The sequence below is a fragment of the Misgurnus anguillicaudatus genome, chromosome 17 (assembly GCF_027580225.2).
Source record: "Misgurnus anguillicaudatus chromosome 17, ASM2758022v2, whole genome shotgun sequence".
Taxonomy (NCBI): Eukaryota; Metazoa; Chordata; class Actinopteri; order Cypriniformes; family Cobitidae; genus Misgurnus; species Misgurnus anguillicaudatus.
The window spans coordinates 17,262,323-17,282,930 of record NC_073353.2 but is presented as its reverse complement, the minus strand read 5'-3'; the positions used below and the strand labels follow the sequence as shown (position 1 = coordinate 17,282,930).

Sequence of the window (20,608 nt, the reverse complement as noted above, 5' to 3'; positions counted from 1 at the left end):
TTTTGGTTTCCTAGGTAATCTATGTGTTGTTTTTTTGCTTGTTATATAAATAAACTACGTTTAAAGTACTTTGTTGTTATTTATTATTAGCGGAGTTTACCGGAAGTTACGTGCGGATCACGACAGCCGCTTGTTTATGTTGGTACTGCTGAAACGGTCTGGTTGTTGCTCTACCGCTTTGACGTCATTTTTGCCACGCGCACTCTCGCGCTCATGTGTACGCGTTGATTAGAAACAAGGAGCTACTCTGAGGTTGGCAGTTTGATAAATGCAAGTTAATTCTTCAGTTTAATCTTTGTGTGTTTCAACAAAAATATACATTACCGGCATTAAGAGCGGACGACATCAGAGAGCGCTGACAGCTTCGGGCAACGTTTTAATACAGATGACGCGTTTAGCCCCGCACTGTTTACAGACTGTCCACACACACGCTGCTTGAAAGTCGAGCACACCTGAAGTTTACGTCCACATTTCTTCACCAAAGTTGTTTAAAACAGCTTACCATCTACTTGCCGAATTTCCGACGTCCTCAGCACACCCTCTGTCAAGCCTAATATGCAAACAGTACTGTTGTTTAAGACGCATTTTTTGGTTTGACGTCGCCTAATACAATGTTGTTTGGTCACGACAACTTCGCAACTGTTGGAGTTTACCACAGACGTAAAGACAACAAAATACGGACCGTGGTTATGAACGACATGGATTGTTTACAAATACAACACTGAGCTCGCTGCGCGTCACAGGTAACTTCCGCTTTCTCACCGAATTTACCGTTATTTTGAAACTGATGTGTGAATGATGTCTTACTGGTAAAAAGACGGAACGTCACTGCGTGTGTGAACAACATATTTTTGTATTTACTGGTAAATTCATTCTGGTAAATTCATGGAAATTTACTGGAATTACTGTGTGAAAGAGGCTACTGTCTTCTCTCTTGCTGTATCAAAATTTCACCTAGCTTTGCTTAGAGATGGTTCCAATAATGTGCTTAACGTCAAGTCAAATTCAGTTTGTGCATGATTACATGATGATACAACAATTTTGTATAGACTGTATCCTAAATTGTGGATTAAACGAATAAAAGAAAAAACAACAACAAGAACCGTACAGAACCGAAAAACCGCAATCAATACAGTATAAATATGCATAATTAATCACATATGTGAGATTTAATTTAAAAATGAATAAACAATGTTCATCTTTTTTAAACTTCTTTTAACGCGTCTTTGCTTACAAATTAGCTAATAAAAGAAACTTTTAGTAAAATTTTTCTCTGTATATATTACAGCCAGTCAGTTATCGCAAATAAATCCCGTTATCACGGGATAACAACTGGCTGCATCCCCTACTTAACTCTTTCCCCGCCATTGACGAGATATGATATCTCGTCAATCAAGAGAAAACGCTTCCCCGCCAATGACGAGTATTTCCGTCTTTCTGCAATACCACTATTATCCACTAGGTGGCAACTTTTTAAAACCGGAAGTATTGCCCTATGGCAAGCTGCTGCATGTCCGTGTCTGTTTTAAAGATCGCTCTGAATGGGATCTCTATGAAAAGTCCGTCACAAAAATGGAATTATCTCAGCTTTTTGCTCAAAATGTGGTGTTTTTGCAGAAACCTACCCATATTCAAAAGCTGATTACAAACGAACTACTGAAGGTAGGGTGAAACTTTTTTTGTTTAAAAGCAGAGGGTCTGTTCTTTCATTTGGTATATTGTATGTTTATATATTTGAAGAAGAACATTTTCTGGAAGGCATTAAACTTTTGTGAAAATCATGAAAAACGCTGGAGCAGGCTGGCAACTTTTAAAAAAAAAACGCTGGCGGTGAAAGAGTTAACTGTGATCATTACTTACAGGGGTACACTTAATTATTCATCTTGATTATATTATTAATCAAAAGTAGAATTTTATTGATAAGAGCAAATGTTGTAGGGGTGTAAAGATTAATCGATTCTTATCGATGCATCGATTATACAGGCGCCGATTCGATGCATCGATGCGTCTGCAAGAGGATCGATTATTAATGTGTTTATTTTGCCGCCTGTCTATTTTCAGCATTCGCTCAGACATATGCGTACAACCAACTATTAAGCTGCGCGTGGCGCTCACTAACCACATTGTTAACTTCTATGTCACACCGCTTCACACGCGTTATTTACGTTTCACAGTCTGTTGTTCACACACATTGCAAAGTTTTTTAAAAGCTATGGAACCGTCAGCGCAACACGCAATTTCTGTTTGAGCCTTTGTCTAGCCCACAGCTGGATGAATTGAGACGCAGCAAGTGACCCGCGGTGTCTAGATGAGTAGGAAGTTTCCATAAAAATAAGAACATTAACCTCTCGTCTAGCGAATCCAATGCTCTAAATGGTCATTAAACATCTAAAATAATCCTTATCTGTACGTTTCATGAGAAGTGTATACTGTCCCAAATCCATAATCTAAAGCAAAGATGCGTCTTCATTCACTTTCGGTTTCGTTTTTAAAGCATGCAGAAATGAGAGAAAATACATTGCTTGATGTTAAAATAATTATTAAAAGAGATAAAGTTTTGGACCTGATTGATGTTAAAAGAGTTATTAAGAGTGACTCAAAAGCAATCTTTCAGACGCTGTTGTCTGACGCGCATGCACACAAACGCGCGAGTGCGTGACCCTGATATAGACATTTAAAATTACAGTTTTAAAAATATCTGTTTTGACAAGAATGTCAAAAGGTATGACATATAATCTGTTATATCTGAAGTGAATGTTTGGTTAACTGTTTAGGGAAAAGTATCTGTTGTGTAACATTAGGCTATATTAAACCCTTGCATTAGTCTACATCTTAAAGTGGTCTGTCAGACAGACTCTGTCTTAATGTCAGATTTAAACAAAATTAAAAAAACATAAATTTAACACATAGTGATATTGTTTTTGCTTTGCGTGAACAGGTGTAGTTCTGTCATGTTTTGTCAGATTCCAACAAATCATGCATTGTTTTGAAGTTTTTTGATGTTAAATGTTTGTTAAATGTTAACTAATTTAAGAAAATTTGCTCATCCCAACTCAATTTACAAGCACAGGTCACATGATGCAGCAGCAAACAGAAATGGAGAAAGAACAAGGTCTTCTAAAGGAAAATTAAATATAAAACTATGGCTGATGGTTCTGTTGAAAATGTAAACAGGCTGTTGTAAACATACATTTGCATATAGCATAAATATTTGTCCAAATCCATGTTGATTAGAGCATTAAAAACTTGAAAAATGTTAAATTAGGGTAAATTTAGAACAGATAAAATTTTTTTATCTTTTGACAGCCCTAAAAAATATCTAGAATTGAATCGGATCGGATCACGGGGAATTCTGAAGAATCGAAAAGAATCGAATCGTTGACCTAAGAAATCGGAATCGGATTGAATCGTCATGAAGGTGCCGATATACACCCCTATGTTGGCGACCACGCGTTGCAACTAATTGCGGGCTGTGACATTGCAAATATGCTGGTTCATCTGGTGGAGCAAAGTATCTAAAGTGAGAGGAGTTGGATCTGGATGCAACCTCGCCCCCTAGATGTTGTGTTCTGCAGTGAGGACCATCTCATAAGTTGCCTAATGGTTAGGGAGTCAAAGGTCATTGGTCTGAGTTTCAATTCCGATTGTGACTGAGGTGTTCTTGACACGGCTCTGCAATTGGTCCGCGGGTGCTGCTGTGATAGCTGCCCACTGCTTTGTGTCCATGTATTCACTACTCACTCAAAAGTGTTAAATGCAGAGGTCACATTTCGAGTGTGGAAATACTTTATATATATTGAATACATTTTCATGATAGGCTGCAATGTATTTCTAGGTTGAACTTAAAGACTCTTGCTGATTTTATTTCAATTGATTCTAGGTATACATTCACTTCATCCAGCTTTTCTATTAGCCCTTTGTTTTGTGCAATAGTCTCATTCACTAAATAAGAAACCACTCAACATGATTCAAAGCGTGATTGAGCTGAATGAATTGCAGATTGTTTGGCTAACCCAACCTTTTTGTTAAAACGGTCAGACTTAAAAGAGTGATTCATCTCCATTGAATCTCACTAGTCCTTTAACCAGTCAGCAGAAATACAGATTAAAGCATTGTGCAACTGACCACAGAACAGTCAAAAACACCATACCGCAAACAGCCAACAGTAAACAACAGTAAACCTCTAAAATACATTGCACACATGTGTAATGCACATAATGCAATAAATGTTACAACCTAAAAAATTAATAATTTCATATAAAAAATTATAAAAACCTCTATAAAAAATTTTTGTCATTTCTATTACTATTTATAAAAATACAAGGGCATATTTTTAGTGCCTTTATTAAAAGAAAAATTATACACTTTACTTTACTGGAAGACCACTGCTGTTCTTTTCAGAAGCTAAGATAACTTTATTAACATACAGAAGAGGAACATCTGATCAAGCTAATTAAAGCTCTTAATCATACTGCTAATTATAAGCACCCTCACTGATTCAATCTCAAATCAAATTGTGCTGCCTTGAAGGTGTGGCAGTAAATGTTGGCAAATGTCAGTTTGAAACAGTTTTCCAGCATACTCAGCACTTCACCTGCTGGGGAATAAAAGGGTGAAGGAAAATCAAGTACACAAGGCTTATTTTCATTATCTTGCTACTGTTGCTTCTGCATGTCTAATGTGCATGATTTTACTTCTGAAGAATCCGGGAGTGTGTTGCCAGGCAACATGCACAAGGTATAGGGTGCATGTGGAGGCTCACTAGTTTGCCTTGTATAATAATCCCAACAAGCTGAGCATTCAACTCTGTGACACTTTCAGTAAATGAAGAAAATCTGACACAAATTCCTCTTTGGTACTAACGCTAAAACAGCCTGCTGAGAGATGGATGTGATTATGAGCTGATATTTTTGGGAGTGCATCACGGCGGTATGATTTAACATGATTTTAAACAGGATCAATCCTTGTGTCAGAAAGGTGATGAATAGTAAGAATAGGTTCATTAATTTCAAAGGGGTGCTTATACTATTTGCGACAAGACAAGTAAACAGCATTCATACAGAGTAAGCAATAAAGTACAAGAGGATTGAGTGTATTGTGAATAACTCATGTCTGAGGGTGTGGTGAGGCACGACACGAGGTGATACAGCACTACCGCATTGCTTTTATAAAACGATTACAAATATGTGATTATTTTACAACTTTTATGGAGTAAAATCAATAAAAGTCTTCCTTACATTGGAAAAAAATAGTCCCAGCAACAGCATGGTTCACATATGTTAATGTTGCTAAGAGTGCTGTGCAGTGATACACAACAAAACACTATTTTATCTGCATGTTGCACCAAATGCAACACTCGGTCGTGTACGTCTATAAGAGATGCTGTTCCACTGTGGCGTCAATGAGCGATGTCAGAAGTTCGTCTGTGCATAACTTTATGAAGCAATGTATGCGCTTTGTACCTCAACACAGTGATAGAAAGTCAAGTGTGACGTCACAGACAACTAGTTACCAGTACGGATCTGTTCGTACAGGAGAGCTTTAATGCTCTTTAATGCAGTGATTACCTAAAATGTAAAAGAGTTTGATAATAGAATGTGGTTGTTACTTCGTATTAAAGGAATATTTTACTTTCATTAAAAAATAAATCACGATAATTTATCCAAAATGTTGATGTCTTTCTTTGTTCAGTCGAGAAGAAATTAAGTTTTTGAGGAAAACATTCTAGGAGTTTTCTCAATTTAATAGACTTTATTGGATCTCAACAGTTTACGTTTTCAATGCAGTTTAAAATTATCCCAAACGAGACACAAGGGTATTATATAGCAAAACGACTGTCATTTTCGGCAAGAAAAATATAAAAAATGTGCACTTTTAAACCACAAGTGAACAAGGAGTTTTCTCGTCTTGCACCAGCCGTGTGATGCGCCAGCGCGACCTCACGCATTACATAAGCACATCGAAAGGTCACGAATGATGTATGCGAAACTACCGCCCCAGTGTTTACAAGTGTGGAGAAAGAGGACCATTCTCAGGGATTCCCGCAGCACTTTTCAGTTCAGGCGGCCCACCTAAGCAGGGATACCCTACCACCTTAACTAGGTTGTCCAAAAAAAAAATTACTGCATCTCGGAGAATAGCGTGGACGCGCTTCACACCGCGAGCGAGCACGCGCCACATGGCCGAAATGAGAGAAAGATATGCTCCGTCACTGTCTGGAGGATAACTAGCCTGTTGATTAAAACATTTAATTCATTAATAATCTAGTATGTGTTCATTCTCTGTCATAGTTTCTTCAAAATTGAGTTTTATTTGAGTGTTTTAAATAAAAATATTTTCATCATGATGTGTACGCCCCGCCCCTTTGATTGCCCCGTCCCGGCCCGCCCACCTGCACAACCCTACCACCTAAACAAACACATTTTCTGCGGGAAACCCTGATTCTAACTTTGTTGTATGTAGATTAATATTAATTAATGTCTTTGTGTGAATTTATTGTTTAAAATGGCCCGCAAATGTGCGTTTCACATAGGTGACGCGTAACCTTTCGACGTGCTTACGCAATATGCAAAGTTGCGCTGGCACGTCACACGGCTAATGCAGGACAAGACTTTGTGGTTTAAAAGTGCTTATTTTTTGCCATAAATGACAATCGTTTTGCTAGATAAGACCCTTATGCCTCGTTTGGTATCGTTTAGAGCCTTTTGAACCTGCGTTGAAACTGCAATTTTAAACTGCATTGAAACTGTAAACTGTTAGGGGGTGTGCACACAGGTTTTACGCCCGCGGCCGGCACATGTTTTGAGTTGTTTCCAATGGAAGCTCGTTTTTTTTTTTTTTAAATAAGCCAGCAGCTAGCGGTTTTCTTCCGCACTGAAAACCGGCGCCCGGGGTTTTTCCGTGCTCAGCGCTGAGCCCCGAGAGTTGAAAAATGTTCAACTTTGGATGAAAAGCGGAGGGGCGGGACAAGTATCACAGCAACCAAACGTCTCACAGCTGACGTATCAGAGCTACCAAAGCGCTAAGCTGAAGAAAGCTGGCACTAAGCTGAAAAACAGCGTTTAAAAGTTTTGGTGTGCACAACCCTTTAGGGTCCAATAAAGTATTTTAAATTGAAAAAATGTTTTCCTCCAAAAACGTACTTTTTTCTTGACAAAACAAAGAAAGACATAAACAACTTGGATCAGAGTCCTGAAACGGGTCGGGTACCCGTGGATTCCCGCATAAAAATGTCTAAAATGGGTGGATTGTGACATTCCTAAAATTCACGAGCAGGGATGCGGGCGGATAGTTAACTCTGTGCATGCGGGTAGTAGTGCAAATGAAAATATGTCCAATATTTGTATGTCTAAATTACCATTACACGTGCAACATATGCCATTTGACCCATCACGTCACCACCATCGCGACCTTTGTTGATGCCTCTCGTAGCCTAGTTGGAGCGAGCGTGCAGGAGTTGCATAAAGTTTTGCGGCTGATAGCTGGAAGCTATCAAAATGTACATCTGAGAATGATCATGAATCATTTTGTTTTTGTGCGAGTTTGTATACCTAATAGCCTGTTTACACCTGGTATTAAGATTCATTTTGGTCGACCCGATCACAGGTGGATGACCCTAAATATATAAGTATACGTGTAAACAAGGTGTGAAATGTTTTGAGCTCGACAGCTCGTCCACTTTCGACAACATTCAAAGGTAGTCGAAAGCACATTCAACTGGATTGCTTTGGTGGTGTTGATGACGTGCATGTGGTCTTGACAAAGCTGTACAAAGCTGTCACTGGGGCAGTAACCTTTAAAAAAGGTCCTAATATGTACCATTTAGGTCCAAATTTGTATCTTTGAACTGCCAATATGTACCTTTGAAGTACTAATATGCACTTTTTGGGTACAAAGGTGTACCTTTTTGAAAGTTTACTGTCCCAGTGACAACTTTTATAGTTTAATCTGAGTGTACTCTCTGTCTATTGACCTAATGTAATGTACAGAGCACAAGTTTTTACATCAGTCCTGACTTCTACCGTGAACCTAGTGTTAAGCACCATCTTTAGGCTATCATTAATAAAACTAAAGCAGTTGCTCTCTGCCTCTTTCATTTTTGTTTCATGTTGCGAGCGTGTGAAAGTTACACAAGCTTATTTCATTGATTGCTCTAAAGTGACAGAGAAAGCTCTTACATACATGTACAAAATGTTGTGCAGTATGTTTACTAACAACACAAGCAGTGGACTCTCACATAATTTGCGTCAATTTAAACCCATCATTTCTCCTGCTTGCGTTTAAACGAAAGCCCACAGACCAGCGTCTTCGTAAACAAGACCGAAGCGGTCGTAAGCAGACAAAAGAGACAGATTAAAATAGCAGGTGTAAACTTAAATGCTTCTCTCGTCCACTTGTGATCCAGTTGACCAAAACGCATCTTAAGACCAGGTATAAACAGACCCTTAGATGTATATATCACTTGGATTTAGTGGATTTGGAGTACCAGTCATCAAAAAAACAAATTTGAGTCGCAATGCGGTTCCTCACTTAAACCCTGAATCAAATTCTAATAAACTCTTAAACATGACACTCAGTCGTTACAGTAAACTGCTGAGGCAGACAGAGGATCAAAATAATCTTTAGCTTTTAACCATGTTCCACAAGGACCAGCTCAAGAAGAGCCCCATTGCCTGCCATTTGCATATATTTTCAAATGAATGGAGTTTCGTCAAATTTGTCCAGGAGTCAAAGTGATGCACAGGGCTTTGCTAACGCTCGCTTTTCAGAGCTCGCAATTCATACAGAGGAGTGACAATCTGGCCATGTCTCATCCGTCACTCTCGCGGGTAAGAAATGAAGCGGCCCGGGACACTAGCAGATTGCTGGAAGCTGTCCAAATTAATTATAAGGCCTCTCAGAATACAGAGAGCTGACTAGTCTGTGTGGATCTCTCCCTCTGGCAGGGACAATTGCTCTCGAAGTTGGCAGACACATTTATCGAATGATCTCAAGGAACAGAAGTGCTGCGTTGCATGATTTATAGACGATAATTTCAGGCCTTACCTGCTGAATTTGTAAACATCATCACTCAGACCTTTCCTGCCTAACAAATAGCTGCCATTTAAAAATATGACAGACTATTAGCATAGAGACATGGGCTAATACTGTGGATCATAGCCTGGAGAGAAATGACGAGAATCTGATGGTGTAACTGATAAAGTGAACCTGCCAAAAGGTTAAGGTCTATAACTGAAAATGGATCTGCGGCCACTGCTTATTTAAAAAGAGCATAAGCAACCTTTTAACTACTGCCAGTATGTACATACAAAAGTCTCCGAAAAAGTTACAAAAGCTGTCACTGGGACAGTACTCTTAAAAGGTCCTAAAATGTACCAGTGGGGTACCAATATGTACCTATAAGGTACTGAGTAATATGCACTATTTAGGTACAAATGTGTACTTTTTACAGTGACAGCTTTTGTACCTTTTTATAGATAGATAGACAGACGGACAGACCGATGGACGGATAGAACGATGGACGGATAGACCGATGGACAAATAGATCTTAGGGTGGGGTGGGATAGACTGATGGACAGACTGACAGACATTAGGGTTGGGTGGGACAGACAGACAGATAGGATGGACTGGCAGACTGAAGGACAGACAGATAGATAGATCTGACAGATTGATGGACAGACAGACAGACGAACTGACAGACATACATATAGATGGATAAATGGATAGACAGACAGACAGACATTAGGGTGGGTTGGAACAGATAGATAGATAGATAGATAGATAGACAGACAGACAGACAGACTGACAGACGGACATACAGAATAATAAAGGACAGACAGACAAACTGATGGACAGATAGACCGATGGATGGATAGACCAATGGACAGAGTGGGGTAGGGTGGGACAGATAGATAGATAGGACTGACGGACTGATAGATCTGACAGACGGGTGAGCTGACGGACATACATACAGACACACATATAGATGGATAGATGGACGGACGGAAAGACTGAAAAATAGACCCCTTCACGGTTCACGTCACAGGCTGTTCCCACTGCGCATGTCGGGGTCAGAAAAGTCATTACAGCAGATTGAGTTGCGTATTATTCGGTATCGTAAAAAATGCCTACTTACGTCGTGGGTTGTGAAAATCGCACCAGGTCTTCCGTTAAGTTTTCGCGATTCATGCAGAATCTCAAAAACAAAAAAATACAACATCTGCGTCTGCAAGCAATTAACGTGCAGACTGGGACAATGCAAATATCAAAGAGGCTTGTGTTTGTAGTGCTCACTTCATTTGAGGTAAGTCATCATTTTTCAGCACTGTTAGATTAAATTATAAAGCCTAAATGGTATGAACAGTTCGACCCCGTGCTGCGCGCGCACGCGGTAGTCATTCAATGTTTACAAACCTTGAAGGGGTCTATAGACGGACAGAGTGGGGTAGGGTGGGACAAATAGATAGATAGGACTGATAGATCTGACAGACGGACGAGCTGACGGACATACATACATACATACAGACACACATATAGATGGATGGATGGATGGATAGATAGATGGATGGATGGACGGACAGACATTAGGGTGGGTTGAAATAGATAGATGTATAGATAGATAGACAGACAGACAGACGGACTGAAAAATAGACAGACGGACGGACAGACGGACGGACAGGGTGGGGTAGGGTGGGATAGATAGATCGATAGATCGATAGATAGATAGGACTGACAGACTGATAGATCTGACAGACGGACGAGCTGACGGACATACATACATACAGACACACATATAGATGGATGGATGGATGGATAGATGGATGGACGGACAGACATTAGGGTGGGTTGGAATAGATAGATGTATAGATAGATAGACAGACAGACGGACTGAAAAATAGACAGACGGACAGACAGACGGACGGACAGACGGATAGACCGACAGACAGGGTGGGGTAGGGTAGGATAGATAGATCGATAGATAGATCAATAGATCGATAGATCGATAGATAGATCAATAGATCGATAGATCGATAGATCGATAGATAGATAGATAGATAGATAGGACTGACGGACTGATAGATCTGACAGACGGACGAGCTGACGGACATACATACAGACACACATATAGATGGATAGATAGACGGACGGACAGACAGACTGATGGACAGATAGACTGATGGATGGATAGACCGATGGACACAGTGGGGTAGGGTGGGACAGATAGATAGATAGGACTGATGGACTGATAGATCTGACAGACGGACGAGCTGACGGACATACATACAGACACACATATAGATGGATGGATGGATGGATGGATGGAGGGACAGACATTAGGGTGGGTTGGAATAGATAGATGTATAGATAGATAGACAGACAGACGGACAGACAGACTGAAAAATAGACAAATGGGCAGACAGGCTGATGGACAGATGGACGGATAGATTGATGGACGGATAGATTGATGGACGGATAGACTGATGGACAGAGTGGGGTAGGGTGGGATAGATAGATAGATAGATAGATAGATAGATAGATAGATAGATAGATAGATAGATAGATAGATAGATAGATAGATAGATAGATAGATAGATAGATAGATAGATAGATAGATAGATAGATAGATAGATAGATAGATAGATAGATAGATAGATAGATAGATAGATAGATAATTTTATTTATATCCACCACTTAGCCAAATAAAATTTCTTACATTTTTATTTTCTATCAATTTTAATTGCACTTCAATTGAAATTTAAATCAGATTCGACATCCTATTTGCCACCCCAATTCAAAATCAATTCTGAACGTCTCACATGCCTGGCGAGCTGTGAGGAACCGCAGCTGAACATGGCTTCAGCAATTCAGAGCAGACAAATGAAAAGTAATTGACTCAGGAGCTAAAAATCAGACCCAGCGGAGGAGGAGTCATCATTCCGAATACTGATCAGCCCGTGTGATTGACATCTAACAATACAGAAAACAAAGCCCAAAGCACAGAGGGCTTCTTCAGGCACTGTGGAAACATTTAAATTGTTACAGACAGCTAGGAAGTCTGTGGGTAAAATGAATTGGACAGTGTTGTCCTCTCCTGGGATGCCAGTCTAAAAATGAGAATTCATGCTGTTAGCTAGAATTTCAAGTTCATGTTTGTATGCATTATTTCCCACTGGAGTTTGTCAAAAAAGACGTAAATACAGAAACTTATGTGACTGAAAACAGTAAAAACATAGAACAACAAATAAATTATGTTAAAAGTCATATTGGCTCTTAAGTATCTTCTTTGCTTTAAAAAGTTTTTAAAACTTTTAAGGCTGACCTAATATATGGCATTGCAGATTGCTATAGGCTTTGAACGTTTTCTAGTTTGAGTGACAGACTTGCATTTGCATTCATTCTAGAAAAGACAGAAACAAGATATCCACCCAAAACAGACAGTTTTTGGTAAATGTCCTTTCATAGCTCAGAAGATACGGTGGATAACTGATTGTGTTTACGCAATAGGCAACAAATATCAAAGTACAGTAAGGGCACAAAAACTTGGCATGGTTGCCTTGCGATTGTCCCCACTCCCCCACAAGCTTGCACTCACACTGTATTTTGTTCGATCCGAGCCCGATTTCGTCATTAGGATGCGATTGTTTTGAAGAAAAAAAAGGGAAGTAAAGCACTTTCTGAGAACAATGGAGCCCATAATAATGTTGGGGGGGTTAGGAGTTTTGATTGTGTTTATGGGGTACACTGTAACTTGTTTGTTAATTTTTCATATACTTTACCTTAATTCTGGTTAGACTAAAAGGCTGTTTAGATCCTGGGTCTATGAAGCCCCTCCCTCAGAATACTCAATATGCTCAGATTGGTTAGCTGTTCCAGTGTGTTGTAATGAGTTATTTCGAAAAGTGCCCTTTGCTGCGTGTTACCTGGGGCAGGGTTTATGCAAATTTTGGGGTTTGTGATGTCACTAACCCAGAAAGAGGCTTAGTTGTAGGCAGAAGTGATTTTAGAAGTGATTTCTGTTAAAGGTAGGGTATCTAATTTTGAAAAAATGCTGAGGGTAGCCACCTAGCAATGAAATCACGATCCCACCCTCCATTCAAATCGCCATCAAAAGTCACGCCTCTTTCAAAACACATGAACACACACAGATCAGACGTCCAAATCTCGTGTCTCATTCACCAGTGAGAAAACTTTGCAGCACAAAATGAATAACATTTCCAAAATAACCAACATAAACAACTGGTTTACATCAGAATTAGTTTGGTTGTGTAGACGTAGTAACTATATCGTTACACTATCGTTACACTAATCCGTAAACCAACGCGAATTTCATAAGCAACACAATGTTTCATCAAAGTAGAATATCTGAATCCATCTCAATACAAACATATTGCGTACCTACCTTACCAAAATAAACAGTGCAACAATCCTTTCAGACCCTTTGCCTCCTGCAGCTGTTTGTATCTCGTGGTAAAGCAGTAAAGTTACCGATGTTAATTTGGGCTTTTACGCTTTTGCTGATCCAGGCAGTTTTTGCCGTTGTTGTTTTAAAAAAGATGTCTTTCGTTTTGTGGCTCCTGTGCAGGTTTTCAATTCAGCCAAAAAGTTTGCCATTCTCCCTCTGTTTACAGACGGGAGGTGAGGGCAGGTGAACGCGCCGATGACGTATGGTGTCTGCGTGAGCAGGCTGCGCGGTGGCATTCAAATTACGCTTGCGAGGGACAAAAAAGGCAAAGTCCGTTCGAACCGAGATCTATGATTGGTCCTATGATTAGAAATTTTTTTGGTCCTACGCCTTTCACAGATGACATAAATTTCTACAAATACATTTAAACAACTTAACATAGTGATTGCTATCAGGATGTGAGGAGACTTTTAACCAGCATAACTATAAGTGCTTCTGGATCAAATCAGATACCCTGCCTTTAAAGCAAATATCTCCCATTGCATTGAACTTTGAGTGTTGTAATTTTGCACACTAACTGGAGTTTAAAAAATGGATTCAGAATCAACTTCACCTTCAAGTTTGTGGCTTTTTATTTCAAGCCATTTGGGACGTGGTGATCTCTCAAATCTAACGCATTGATTATTCGATTTATCATTTATGCTGCTCAGACAATAAACGTAACTGTGCTGCACACATCAGAAGGGTTTATTAAATGACTCGCAACTCAAATCTCACCTTTAAACTGCACTTTGCCAGGTTTTTGCGCTCCCACTGTGAATTCCGAAGCCAAGTGAACTGCACCCGATTAACCAAACCGACGCACAGTACGGAGCGATCACACTAGTCAAACGAATTAGGCTTTGGGGGTCAAACTCACTTGGCCGCTGTTTGCTTTGGATACTGTGAATGCGCCCTGAGACTAAAGGGTTACAAAATAAACATGGATAGTACAATACCAACTTTTTTACGGTTCGACATTTTTACAAATCTGAACAGTTTGAAACTTGATTATTGAATATTGAGATCACACAGAACCACACAGTTGATGGTACCTATTGACTTCCATAGTAAGACAAAGCAAATACTACCGAAGTCAAAGGTGAACTGTGTGCTTACCATAATTTATCAAAATAATATCTTCTTTTGTATTCAACAGAATAAAGAAACTCATACTCACACCAAGAGGGGGAGTAAATAATGACATAATTTTCATCTTTGGGTGAACTGTCCCTTTAAAAGCGCTGTTGTCCTTTTGTACATTTCAAATCAAAGCATTTCTATTCTCAAATGAACTGTACTGACCTTTCTCGAAAGTGGGTCGAAAATAATGACCTCATACAGTAGGCATCACTTGACTCAGAATTACCAAATTTTGAAACCGTTGATACAACATTTCCTCAAACAATGAAGAAAATAAGATGTCATTTCTGTAGCAGAGGTCTCTGATCTGCCCAGCACATGCCAGAGGGATTTTGGGAAAACATTGTCTCCGTATATCCCTCCACATTCATCTGTCCTAGAGTAAATTGGCTGCCACCAGGGTCTGCAAAGATCATCTCGCTGTAAATGAAGACTGAGCCAACATAGACGGGCCTGTCAATTTGGTCTCACTATCTTGGGACCGCCCGGTCCCCAGACCTGCCCGCGCCAATCCGCACCACTATTAAAGTTCTAGCAATTCACCTATGGCCGAGGGAAATATTTAACCAGAGTGCTGTCAAAGCAGAGACTTTTTTATGTTAGTATATAAAAATTAAACGCCCTCTGCTCTTCCAGGCCCAAAGATAAGAGAGTTAAAGCCATTTATTGAAGAGGAAGAGCTGAGGCGCATTACCCGGGAAGCGAGGCGGTTTGTTTATTAAAATACTAGAAGGGTGTCGGCATACCTGTCAGAGAAATTTCCATCTCACACGGATTAATGCTCCGCCGTCTCTCGCGCGTCTGTGTCTCCATCATTTGATTCTCCATTTAGTGGCTTTATGGCTGTTTGTAAATAAAACAAAGAACGACTTAAATTGCATGGCAGGAGAAATAGCTGTCGTCTCAAGCACTAATATCAGCGGTGGCATGGTAATTGAAGTCCTTCTGTGAGCTCTAACTAAACAAACCACAAAAGGGTAGCGGCCGGCGGACACGCTGGCAGCAGGGGGAACGATCATCCATTTGCTTTGATTTGTGTAAACGCATTTACCTGACAAACCACCTGGACCAATTGAGATCAATGGTTTAATTCAAATGCTAAGTGCTGCTTGCTGTAAACGCATGGTTAATAATAATGGTGGCGGGGTGTCATTATACTCCTGTAAGGCGTCTCGAGGGATCCAACTCCAAATGAGAGAGCTTCATCTCAATTATGAGCTTATAAACATGGGGCATTTAAGATAAAGAGAAAAAATTATGGCAAAAATATACCGAGATGCAAATAGCATAACGTGTACGTACGGCAATGCATCACCAATCCTCCCAACACCATTTAATTTTCATAACTGCAGGTTAAATGCTTTTACGAGTCTCTATGGATGATTTTCTGTGTTTTTGTTTAAAATCTAACACGGTGGAAAATTACATCAAGTACCTTCATTTTCCCCCCAATCCCATCAGTACCATCTGAGACGAGAAGAAACTGATGGGTTTAAACAGCAGCTTGCCTCAGATACCGAGTGCAAGTCATTTCCATTTTGAGAGCTTTCTTTATTGCTCTCGGTTTCGTTACATCTGTTTTATGCCATGCTCCTTTGCCTTGCTTGATGTTTCTCTGCAACGTAGGCATGTTCAATTTGTATTTCTAAATTACCAAGCATACCGTCGCTGGTTTATGACTTTCTAATGACTGAGAAACACCTGCAACCAAGCAGAACATCCCACATCCAGCAGCTAAACATTTCACATGTGCTTAGCGCCTTAAAATCGTACAGATTCTTTGACTCTTTTACTTTTTAATCAGTGCGCTCTTATTGTGCTTCAGAAACAGAGGCACTTGAGAACAGTTCACACCCGCAGGTTTGAATAAATGACTTCCTGTAAGCTTTGGTGTTTGTTCTTTCGTGATTGACGCAAATGAATCCCATTGTTCACACGAAAACTAACACAGGAAAAAGCAGCGCTCACAATCAAGACGCTCGGTTGTCTTCTAAATAAGAGTGGATTTATTTTCTCCATTAAGTCGATGGAGAATTGGGTCTAATGACCTTTAAACAATCCTAATATGTGCCAACCGGAGGCTGAGAAAACGCTGAATGAAGAAGCACAATTCTAAACTCCAAAACTGTCAATGAAGGTTAATGTGTTGTTTAATTAAAAAATAGATACTTTCTGAATAAAACTCTATTGTCTGGAGGGGAAACACATGGCGCTCCTGACTGATTTGGTACTGTAGGCAATATAGTTCATGACAAACTATAGATGAACGTAGCTGGCATGTTGCCACACTGTATGCACGTGACGTCACCTTCGGCGAAAATGACTGCGGTTACGCCCACTGAGCGCCAAAAGACAGAGCGGCAGCACTTGAGTACAGCGTGAAATCAGGAAAAACATGGGGAAAACGCGTCTAAATGGGAAAAAGCTGTTGTGCAATAGACTGTACTAACAGATTAACAAGAATTCGGAGCTATCATTTTACAGACTGCCAAGAAACATCGAAAGGAGAAGTAAATTGATCGTTCATTCAAACGTTCACAGATCACAGGTGGGTTGACAAGTTGCTAGAGTCACTGTCAAGCAGAGGTTTTACTTTCTACTTAAACACTTTTTTCAAGTATTTGTATTTTATCCGTGTTTTTCTTTGGAAAACATACATTCCAAAGCATATTATCATAAAGTTTTTATTTTACATTTAATATTTAAGTACATTAACATACTTTTACTCAAGTAAAAGTACACAATTTTAATGTAATTAGGTATTAAATAAAGTTTAATATGCAATATTAATATGCTTTAATGTTGTGAAGTAACATTTTTCCCAATACAAACACCCTAATAAAGCACAGATGGTTGGAAAATATAACTAATGTAACTAAGTATTGTCCACCTCTGCTATCAAGTCCAACTAAATTCAATTTAAGTTGATAATAGTCAATTTTACTGGCATTTTCGCATTAGTCGCTATGAAAACCAGCAATTTTGTTGAATGTTTGCCATTAATCAGGGTGAGTTCTGGCGTGGTCACGTTGAAAAGTGACCAATGCATACCCTCTATAGACCCTCTATGCATACCCTCGGATGCACATTTTTTATACACTTTAGCTATGAAATATGGTGATCTACTTGTTGTTTATTTTGCTTGTTATCAGAAATAAACTACTTAAAAGGACTTTGTTGTTATTGAATCTTAGCTCAGTTTTTCGGAAGTTACGCATGTTCCACGAAAGCTGTTTGTCTATGTTGTTACTGCTGAAACCGTCTATAGACAAGTTTCACTGGTGATAATGGCGGCCCGCCTATTTCACCCGGGAAACTTGTCTATAAGGGCTAGATCTCAATAAAAGAAGCTAATAAATAACCTATTATGGCACATTTTCAATTGTAAAAATATTTTCAACTGTATATGAATTAACACAAAGCAATTCAAAGCACAGCTAAATATCCAACATGAAAAAAACGGTTGTATAATTTATTATTTAGACTATAAATTTGTGTTTTTGCACCTTACCATAGTTAATAGTAAATACAGTATTTGCTATATTCACAATAGTAGTACAGAAATCTGTTATTTAAAAAATACTTCTGCAAAATAGGCTACTATTGTCCTAAAAATTGTTTAAACATGTTCTTATATTGTAAATATTATATCATATTATCATTACTTTAATTGATCCAATGGGGTTTTTATACAGTTCTGTCTGTATAGTTGTTTGCCCAAGTAGGCCCTAAATTTACTTCAAATGTGTACTTATTTCATAGGACTATGAACTACGTGTTTCAACCCCTACTAAACATTTATAAACAAAATATTTATGAACAAAAGTATTTAGATAGTTAAAAAAACATTTTACTAACCGGTCTCTTTTGTTAGCCACATACATCACGTTAACTTACCTTGACAGGATAAAAGCCATGCGACACAAATGACTCGATTGGACCTTCCAAATTAGCACATCACAGCGTTTGAGACAAACATTTTGGCCTCGGTAAACTCAGTATTAAAAAACATATTTTGTTAGTCGAGGTGACACTAATTTAAAAAAGTAAAATGGAACGATGCCTACTTTAAATACAGATTCACTCAGTTTCAAAACATCAGCCTCACCACTAGGTGGCGACTGCATCAACCTAATTGGCCTCGTGCGTGGACATCATTGAACTTTCACTCTTTCAGTGCTGCAATAAAGATGCAGCAGCCTCCTCCTACTACTACTAATACATATTTAATATAGCCTACTAATACTGTCTAAAGCGCATTGTGTTTCAAACGTGTATAAAAATTACTTAGTAGTCTGTACTGACTGCAAAATGCATAACTTTATACCGGATTTAAAATTAATAATGTAAACACACTCAAAATATAAAATGAAGCAGCAACAAAAAATGCACTGAATGACCATGGCATGAACTACTACCAAAACAGCTCAGATGTGATTTTGTGCATATGCAAGTTCCAGCAAGAGGAATGCGTGAATTTAAAGAAAAAAAGCCAAGTACAGTTTGTTCTGCCTCGTTGCAGGAAGTGGTTTGATCAGCAGACCATATCACACGCTACCTTAACCATTTAAAACCATCCCCACTGTAACTAAAAACCCCCTTACACATCCTAAAAGACCCCCAAATCAAAGTAAACTTTTGGTTTCGACATGCTCGCCGACGAAGGCGTGTTATTCTACCACATCTCCGAAAGAAAAACACGAAACAAAAATGTTTTAAAAATTCATTATTTTGTCATTCATTACTTAGAAGCACCATCAGCGTGATTGATTTGCAGGCTTTCTCTTCCTTTTTTCTGCCTAATTAGCCTTTGGGCGCTCGGTCACAATAATACAAGCCATCTTTTGTATCCTGTGGCAGCCTTCGCCCTGGGATCCATATCCATGCACACATGGGAATACTGCGTGTCACAGGAGAGCAACTCCCCATCATGGCTGCAGGGCAGGAGTGGAGCCGCGCGGTGGAACCGCCACCATCCCTCTCACTGATTTATGATCTAAAGAGCAACGATAAAACAAGCAGGAGGCCCAATTATTCTTCTGAGGGAAACTGGAGAAAGCATATTAGCCTTGACTGGAGAAGAGAAGTGGGCGTGGGAGACGGGCCAAGCCCTGTTTAGCAGGGTGCATCTCACCAAGCGCATCTCTAACTACTGTAATGCCAGGACTAATCAATGTCAGATAAGGTAGCATTCAATCTGCTCGTTTCCCAAGAGTTTCTCTTTGTGAGCTGTGTCTCCTGATTATAGTTAAGCTTTACAGTGGTGAAATCTTGAGAAAGCTGGATGTGAAATTCAACACCCTCAGAACATCTGAACACTCAGTGAAGTGAAAATACAAGTGATGGTAGGAAGGCTAAAATGAACGATCTTCACTGAAATTCATTAAGCATCACTGATATATGCCATCTTTAATTGCACTCAACTGTGTGATCACAGATTAACAGACATTTTAAAGTCACATAACAAATGCTTTAATTCAAGCTTGATCAAACAGGCAAAGATGGGGATGTATGGAGTGCCATCTGGTGACTTTTCACTGTATTGTTTGATATTAAATGTTATAGGCAGATAGATGAGATTATTCATGTCTTTTGAATAGTTTAAAACATACTTAACAAGTTTCAGACTTTTTCTAATACTATGAGAACAGCTTATAAAGAAAATGTTGGCTTTATAGCAGTTTGGTGTCCTAGAGACCCTAGAAATAAAATAAGCATAATGCTAAGATTCTCTGTGTTGTGTAAGCCTACCAGTAAATCTTGCAGATTGTTTTAATTTGATCCATTTTTTGACCCCAAACAACAGGGTCACCACCTAACTCGTGTTTGCCAAATCCATGTGATCAACCCAAGTAAATATTCTAACATCAGCATTAATTTAACAAAGAAACCAACATCTCGCCCAGCTCTGGTTTTTACAGATGGCACATGCTTTGTGCGTCAGTGGTGCACATGTGATTGCATGATGTATTACTTTTGGCAGAATTCACTGACCTTATAAAAAAACACATTTTGTTAAGTGAA

The 20,608-nt window shown here is 39.2% G+C and overlaps 1 protein-coding gene across 2 annotated transcripts in view; it reads right to left on the bottom strand.

Annotated features, from left to right (window-relative positions):
• The window catches only part of thsd7ba (thrombospondin, type I, domain containing 7Ba), a 346,688-nt gene extending 327,988 nt beyond the window's left edge, over positions 1 to 18,700 (bottom strand). The window contains exons 1-2 of one of the 2 annotated variants that reach the window (XM_055214506.2): positions 18,482 to 18,700; positions 15,331 to 15,427 (exon numbers count right to left, since the gene is read on the bottom strand). The gene's annotated coding sequence lies outside the window, so the exon portion shown is untranslated. The remainder of the gene's footprint in view (positions 1 to 15,330; positions 15,428 to 18,481) is intronic. The other variant, XM_055214508.2, reaches the window with a different exon arrangement.
• Between the last annotated feature and the right edge of the window lie 1,908 nt (positions 18,701 to 20,608).